Source organism: Montipora capricornis, chromosome 6 (genome assembly GCF_036669925.1).
Source record: "Montipora capricornis isolate CH-2021 chromosome 6, ASM3666992v2, whole genome shotgun sequence".
Taxonomy (NCBI): Eukaryota; Metazoa; Cnidaria; class Anthozoa; order Scleractinia; family Acroporidae; genus Montipora; species Montipora capricornis.
Window position 1 is genome coordinate 60,791,618 of NC_090888.1, and position 7,741 is coordinate 60,799,358.

The window sequence follows — 7,741 nt, forward strand, 5'->3', positions numbered from 1 at the left end:
CGTTATATGATTTTAATTAAGGATTTTAAAGAAATTCGCAATTACAAAACTATTTTTCCAGAAGTCCGCGAGGGCCATTTTTTGGAGCAAAACTGAGGAATGCTCCTTTATCATGATATAAGTATCTGACATATTCTCCCTTTCAAATATAAATAACTGATTGCAAACAGCCTTGTTATAGCTATAGTGTTTGTCGACCATTGAAACAAAATTCATAAGCCTTGGACTGACCTGATTTGGTGCATCAGGGACGACAACGATGTACTATCCGATCATTCGTGTGGATATTAAAAGGAAGGACGGTTTGTAGCAAATTTAAAAATCATAAAAAATGGTGGTAAACGGCTTAATTTTGCCTTATCTCAATCGGGCCATTACAATGCCAGGTATGTACGCTATTATTTTGATAACAGAGAAACACTTTGTATTTTAAATATATTTAAATGGTCTGGATAGCACAAGTGTTACTAATATTTTTAAAAAAATAGAACCACACTTTTGAGTTTAAGGAACATGTTTCGATGTTTCAAAAATCATCGTCAGCCATCGTGAGTATAGAGGATATTACATGGCAGCGTGGGCATACGATCAATGTTATCTTCGAGTGCTGCAAGTATCTCTCACGAGTGAGCGAAGCGAACGAGTGAGAGATACTTTCAGCACTCGAAGATAAAATTCGTATCCCCAAGCGACCATGTAATGTAATTTTCGAAATGATGAAAAAGTGGTCACCAACCGCTAAACCACGCATGTTATGTAACATGAAACAAGATATGAAAGTTATGAAAAACAAATCATGATAATGTCAAATTTTGCGATAAAAATGTTGATGTAGTAGAGAAGAATTATATTGAAGCACAAAAGTATCTTAAAATGAAGAGAAAGCTCGCGTTTTATTGAGTAATCGTGTTGGTCACCATGACAACACCTATATCCTCACATGTGAAAGATAACAAATATATTCACTGCGCGCGGTGAAGATATGATTTTTTAGTAAAAGAAAAAATCCTGGTATTTCATCAATATCTATACAATAAAATTCGTATATATATAACTATCAATACAATGATTCTTTGTAGATTAAATGTTCGTTGCAAGTAGGTAAATTTCAAACTAAACAACAATATTATGGAAAACATAACTGACAAAACTGTAAAAGTTTAAGAGTGGAATGCTGAACTGACATGATCTTGCTTCAAAATTATTGATAATGCTACTTCTTTCTATCGACTCAAAATCAAGGATAGCTTCCATATTGAGCGGTTGAAACCCGAACTCAACAAACAATTTGATCATGTTAGTTTAGCATTGCACTTTTAAACTTTTACAGTTATGTCAGTTGTGTTGTCTATAATATTGTTGGTTAGTTTAAATTTTACCTACTTGTAACGAACATTTAATCTACAAAGAATCATTGTATTGATATTGCCAACGAGCGATCCGAGCCAGAGAAAAAAGTAATGCATGTAATGTAACAATAGAAAAAATAAGCCAATCACATCGCGGAATTTTGCTCGTGACGTAAGTATAATGTGAGGTGTAGATTCCCTGGAGATTTTATTAGGGACCAATGAAAGCTCATGTTTTGATGCGTGATGTCATTAGACAAACTTGCGTGTTCGGAGGTGAGTGAAAACACACTTTTTTCACATTTCTGACCGTTGCGTTGTGTACACTTGCTTTGAGTGTTCTTTAATATTTATTTTCGAACCAGCGAGTTCTATATGGACTGAACGAGCTCAAAACTAAACCGGCGTATGTGTTTTTATCGGCCGCTGTTTTCAATTTTTTGGGCCGTCGGTTCGCGAGTGGAGCAGTTTGTTTTTCGTTTTGTAACTAATGAGTTGTGAACAATTTAATTTAATTTTCAAAGGAAATATACTGTCTGCAAAGTACACAATTCAACGATCAATTTGACTTCTAATTCATGGCTGTATCTTGCAAAACAAAATTCTACAACTGAAACAACTTTCATGTGCTAGAGACTGTTATGTTTCACACTGAAAAGTCCGAAAACCTTTGCCACTTTTTTACCTGGCCTGATTTTATTCAACTTAATTGTTGCACATTCCTGTTAAAATTACGTCCGTTCAAAAATTACAGCATTACTTTCCATATTATTGCAAAACACGGTAACATTTACATTGTTGTTAGAAATAGAAAGTGTGCAATTTCTGGTGACCCTATTCGATGGAATGGAATGGCGGAACAACGGAATTGCGGAATGTACGTAATATTCTAAAACACGGAGAAAATCGAACATTTTAAAACACGGAATATATGGAACGTTCTAAAACACGGAATATACGGATTATTCTAAAACGCGGGATGAGAGGAAAGTCTTTAAAAAAGGGATATAAATATTGCATTTTCTGCCCGTGAGTAGTATGGGTAGGACAATATAACTTCGGATGATAATTTTACATTTCCTCGCGACATGTCCTCGCGGGATGTCCTCATACCTTCGCCGAATTTGAGCGTCATTTTTCGAAAATTCACCGAGAAAAGCGGTCCTGAAATCTGTAATAAAGCTTTCTTAACACGATCGGTGCAAGAAACCAGATCAAAGGAATTCAAAGCATTTGAGTCTATTCGAATCTACCAATCAGTGCAACGCGACCGTTAGCTTGCCAACGCTTGCCAACGCTTGGCTACGGTCGCGTTGGACTGAAGCTCAAAACTCAGTGAAGGTATGAGGACATCCCTAATCGATCGGATGCTGGTGTTTTTAACGTGAGAATTTCGCTTGTTTGGCGTCAGTTCCCGCTTGAACAAGACGAGGTCACTGGCCGGTGGCTCGGTGTTGCCTGCCTCTTGTAAATTTTCTTCACTCTCTAACAACAAAAAAATAAATAATAAATAGCACAGCACTCGGTTGACACTTTCAAACTTTATTGCCGAGCAAATCGCAACCGCCGTAATGTATTTATCCTTCTACACATCGATAACAACAACAACAACAACAACGAAAGCAGGTGGTCCGCCTGCGACCGATCATAACAACATCTGCTTGGGAAATCGTGTATGAACTAAGGAGGTTTTGTAACAAAGACCTTCAAAAAGGCATTGACTTAGCAAATCAGCCGGAAAAAGAAACGATAACATGTCGTACATTTTTAAGGTAATTGAGACACTTACAATCGTCTTTCTACATTGTTCCTTCTTTGAGTGTAGGAAAATGCGCCTGCGATGTTTCGGCACTGTCTGAGAGGCACAAAAATGGAAGCGGGAAAACATGTTCTCTGTAACACATCTTTATATCTTTTGTCGAGAAGAAATGTAAAATTATCATCCGAAGTTATGTTATCCTCCGGGCTACCCAGACTACTCACAGGCGAAAAATGCAATATTTATATCCTTTTCAAAAAGACTTTCCTCTCATCCCGCGTTTTAGAATATTCCGCATATTCCGTGTTTTAGAATTTTCCGTATATTCCGTGTTTCAAAATATTTGATTTTTTCCGTGTTTTAGAATATTCCGTGCATTCCGCAATTCCGCCGTTCCACCATTCTATCCTATCATTCCACCATTCCATCGAATAGAGTCACCCGCAATTTCTATTATTGTATTATTGTTAACTAGATGAGCTGAGTTTCAGTACTTTCGAATAAAAAAAATACAACTACTGTTGGCTATTTTAAAACTCTGATACGAATCTACAAACTATGTATTACATTGACTGTCTCATTGGCACTTTGCGATAGATATTTCTACAATAGTATACATATATACGGAGTATCTTGTAAAAATTTTAATGTTACACTCACTATACTCACTATGGCTGATGATAATGTTTGAAACATCAAAACATGTTTCTTAAGCTTTCTTAAACTCAAAAGTGTGGTTGTATTTTTAAAATATATATATTTAAACTTTTAAACTTGAGGGCGAGGCTGCCTTAATGAGATTTTAGTACATGTAGCAGAAAATTGAATTCACGGTTTTTCCGTTTAATATCTTCTTCAGGCTCCTTGCTGTTAAAACAGCTCAATGAAGCCTTTTGCGTTTAGTGTAAACTAATCTATGTGTCTTTCGTCAAAGTCGATTAATGGGCAACGCATGACCATGACTTTCGGATAGGCAGTTTGTTTACATTTGAATTCCCTGCACTTGAAGATAAGATAACCCGAGGAGCCTCTGCTTGGTTTTACCGTCATGATATGTAATGCGATAGCACGTGCACTCTTCTGTCCTCCCGACCGCAAAAGACAGCAAAATACACTGCAACGCTTGTAAATGTAATTACAGCTGAATTATGAAGTCCTTCCGAGTTTGAGATAGAAACTTGGTTAAGACTTTTAATTGTTAAATGCGGCATGAAAATCAGCACAAACAAAAGAACAAAAGGAAAACATTACATGGTTAGGCAATTTGTAAAGAAATTTTGTTTAAGTTTCTTATTGCTCCGTTGTTCGATGACTGAGTGTCTTTTAATTGAACTTACAAAGGCGTTGTACTATAATAACGATAACATGTGAGAATAAGTCATCATTGACAAATAACAGTTTATTATCAGAACCGTAACTTTTTCATTCACAGTTGTCTAAAATACTTTTTAAGGATTTTGATGTTAGCTTATATAAAAAATCAAGTATGTTGATCAACAAACCCCATCTCAAGGCTTTGTTTTGGACATGCATACCAGAGAAGAGGTAATCTTTGAGCTTTTTTCTGGAGCTAAAATCCCTTTAGGTTTTTGGCGTCAAAAGATCCTAGAGACCTTAGTCCGTTTGAAATAAGCTGTAAAAAGGCCTGGTGTAATTGTTTGTCCGTGGTGACGATAGTGGATGGGCAAAGAAGAAACATGAATTTCCGCAGCTCAATTAAGTCTTATCGTTGAATTATGTTCTGGTTAATATGAATCCACCTGTCACCTCCAAGGGTTATCCACCCAACGAAATAACACTGACAGTTGCATTTCATTCGCTATCATGAATCAGCTATTGAAAAGGAGTCAACTTTACGACGTTTAATCTCGGCTGTCATTCTCTTAGCAGGTAACTGACTCAAACCGTACATACGGACAATCTAAACGATTTAGCAGTGAGGCTGAAACTGAATGCATTGGTAGGTGCTGTTTTTTCCCTCCATTAAGAGTTTAAATTTCGTATGGTTGTACTTTGTGTCATCTGTGTCATCTTGGTTGACTCCTGGTTGTGCCAGTCGAATTTTTCTGGTGTTATCTACGGAAAGGTTTCGTCTGACCTTTGCGGCATTGCATGCTGATACTTAAAAGACACTTTCCTTTTTTCAGAACTGGCCGGGCAGACCTGTCATTTTGCAAAGAAAAAGCAGCAATTTTAAGCAACACTGGCATGCTAAACCCTCGCATTCTTCTGGAGGAGTATATATCTTCCTCGAAGACTGTCAATTTGAAGGCGTTGTGGAGTTAGTTCTTCGAAATGCCAGTTCTGGCCGGTCAGTTCTGCCAAATGCAAGGCGCCCTAAGACGTTGCACACATGTGTCCGGTCTGCAAGAGCTAAAATTGCAGCCATCAAGATCAGCTCGGCAACATTTTCGCTGCTGAAAGAGAATTCGTGGGAATTTTAAGAAGAGTATTCAGAGATAAGAGATAAATTCCTTGAAAAACAACCAGGACTAAATCTAAATTTCTCCAGTTTCATTGCTAGTTTTTAAAGTTAAATGTTTCCTCTGTCGGTCACAATTCTTGTCATTTTGCTTTCAACGGACCGTTCATTGCGATTTCAACCAGTTTCACAATGGGAAATTTTCTTTTATTTACTTTTTACAAACGTACAACATCATCAAACAGTGATAAGTCACTAAATTTGCATTACACTGGGCTTACCGCTGTGTTAACCATTCCCGAGCATTTTTGGAGTGTTTTGCAGTATCTGTATGTAAGATGTTGTCTGCAAAATACTTTTATCTGACTTCTTAAAATGCCTTTGTAATTTTAGATTATGATAACATAATTCTTTATGATTTCCCCAGGTTAAAATGCTCAAAATAACGCTAGCATGACCGGACAAATTAAAAAACCAGGTTTTTTAATCATGCCGAACAGTAAGGAGCCTTTTTTCTTGCGCTGATTTTGGGTTTAATTTTGAATCGCATTTTTGAAGTTCGTCTGAAAAACAGTGAATGAAATATAACTTTAGTTTTGTATAGTCGGACAAACAAGGCGCTGGAAATTCAGAAGTGCACGGCCAGTTTTCAAGTTTCGTCAAGAAAAAATAGGCAAAATCAATCGAGGACGCAAACGCAAAATGGGAACAGTTCTCCAAAGAAAAGAAGCTAGTTATATTATTTAGATGTTGTGGCTTAAATTGGTTCTCAGGTTTATTTACCGAGGGACAAACGAGTATCACCTAGCTAGATAAAACGGTTTCAAGAGAAAAACCTAATCCCCTCACAAAGAATACAGCTGTAGGGGCTTATTATAATTAAAGTGTCTTTGGAATTGCAAATCCATGCATGGGCGATTTTCAAGTTTGCAGTAAACTTTCCCCTTCGGCGCGTACTCTTAATTGTAGAAGTTCACGTGAAACTCAAGGGTTTCTTGATCGAGCCAAGGAACACTTTAGTGGGCAATTTTCTTTACATTTAAGGTCATTTAATGTCAGGACGACCGTGTTGAAAAATAACACAAAGGGATGGGGTCGGATTATGTTTGAAAAAAAAATAATGAGAAGTTTGTTTTATGCTCTGTCCAAACGGGAAGTGTTTTGCGATACAAAAACAGTAAAACGTTGTTGGACGGGTAACAAAACACTTTGGTGCTTACAGAGTGACCAAACAGTGTTAACATGTTTTCACGATAAACAAGTGTGCAAATTCCAGACCTTACCAATATGGATAATATGGACTTTTTTTCCTGTGGGGTGTTTAACTTGATGAAAGCTTTTGATACTGTCGACCATAAAATATTACTTGATAAGCTTAATTATCACGGCTTTCGAAGAATCGTTAATCAGTGGTTTTCCTCTTATTTAAGAAATCGTACTCAAAACAACTGAGATTAACTGTTACATTTTGGATAAAAAGGTTAGTTGTGATGTACCCCAAGGGTCCGTTTTAGGGCTGCTCCTCTTTTTGTTGTATGCTAACGATATTCAACATTACTCCAGAAAACTTAACTAAATTTTTCCTTTTTGCGGATGATACCAATGCCTTTTAGTATAAATACACAGGTAATTATACAAAATCGCGCGCTCTCATTGGCTCGCTATCTCGGATTATCACCTCGACGAACAAAATGGCTGCCAGTAGTCGTTTTGCCACTATAAGTGAAGATGATTTTCGCGTTGAAATGTTTTTTTTTCCCTCTTTTTTGAAATAATCACCGGTGTATTTCGACTAAAACAATTATTCTCACGAAAATTTCAAGACATTGAAATTAATTGTAAATGCTGAATTGAACAACTTATTTAATTGGCTAACCTCGAATAAACTTACAGTTAACATAAAGAAAACAAAGCTTACCTGCCCCAGATTAATATTTTTGATAATTGCAAGCCAGCCTGGTGATAACTTAAACTATTTGCTGTAAATAAATAAAACTTGACTTAAAACCCAGCAACTAGTGGTCACGTAACCGAGCCTTGGACATGAGGCTCCCAGCGTTCTGATTGGCTAATCTTTCAAGCATAAAAAAAAAAAAACGAAATCTCCAAGGATGTCAAGGATCCAAACGCCCAGAATTTACAAAAAATTAATCTTTAAAAAAAAAATCCATTTAGCAATAAGCGCCTCAGGTTAACTCAATACCGTGGCAG

General features: G+C 36.7%; 1 protein-coding gene across 4 annotated transcripts in view; it reads left to right on the forward strand.

Annotated features, from left to right (window-relative positions):
* The first annotated feature begins 4,229 nt into the window (after positions 1-4,229).
* LOC138052752 (acetylcholine receptor subunit alpha-1-B-like) overlaps positions 4,230-7,741 on the forward strand; it is an 18,574-nt gene continuing 15,062 nt past the window's right edge. Inside the window, exons 1-2 of one of the 4 annotated variants that reach the window (XM_068899321.1) lie at positions 4,230-4,362; positions 4,999-5,068. The gene's annotated coding sequence lies outside the window, so the exon portion shown is untranslated. Of the gene's footprint in view, positions 4,363-4,922; positions 5,069-6,960; positions 7,011-7,741 lie in introns of those variants that run through there. The other 3 variants (XM_068899323.1, XM_068899322.1, XM_068899320.1) reach the window with 3 other exon arrangements.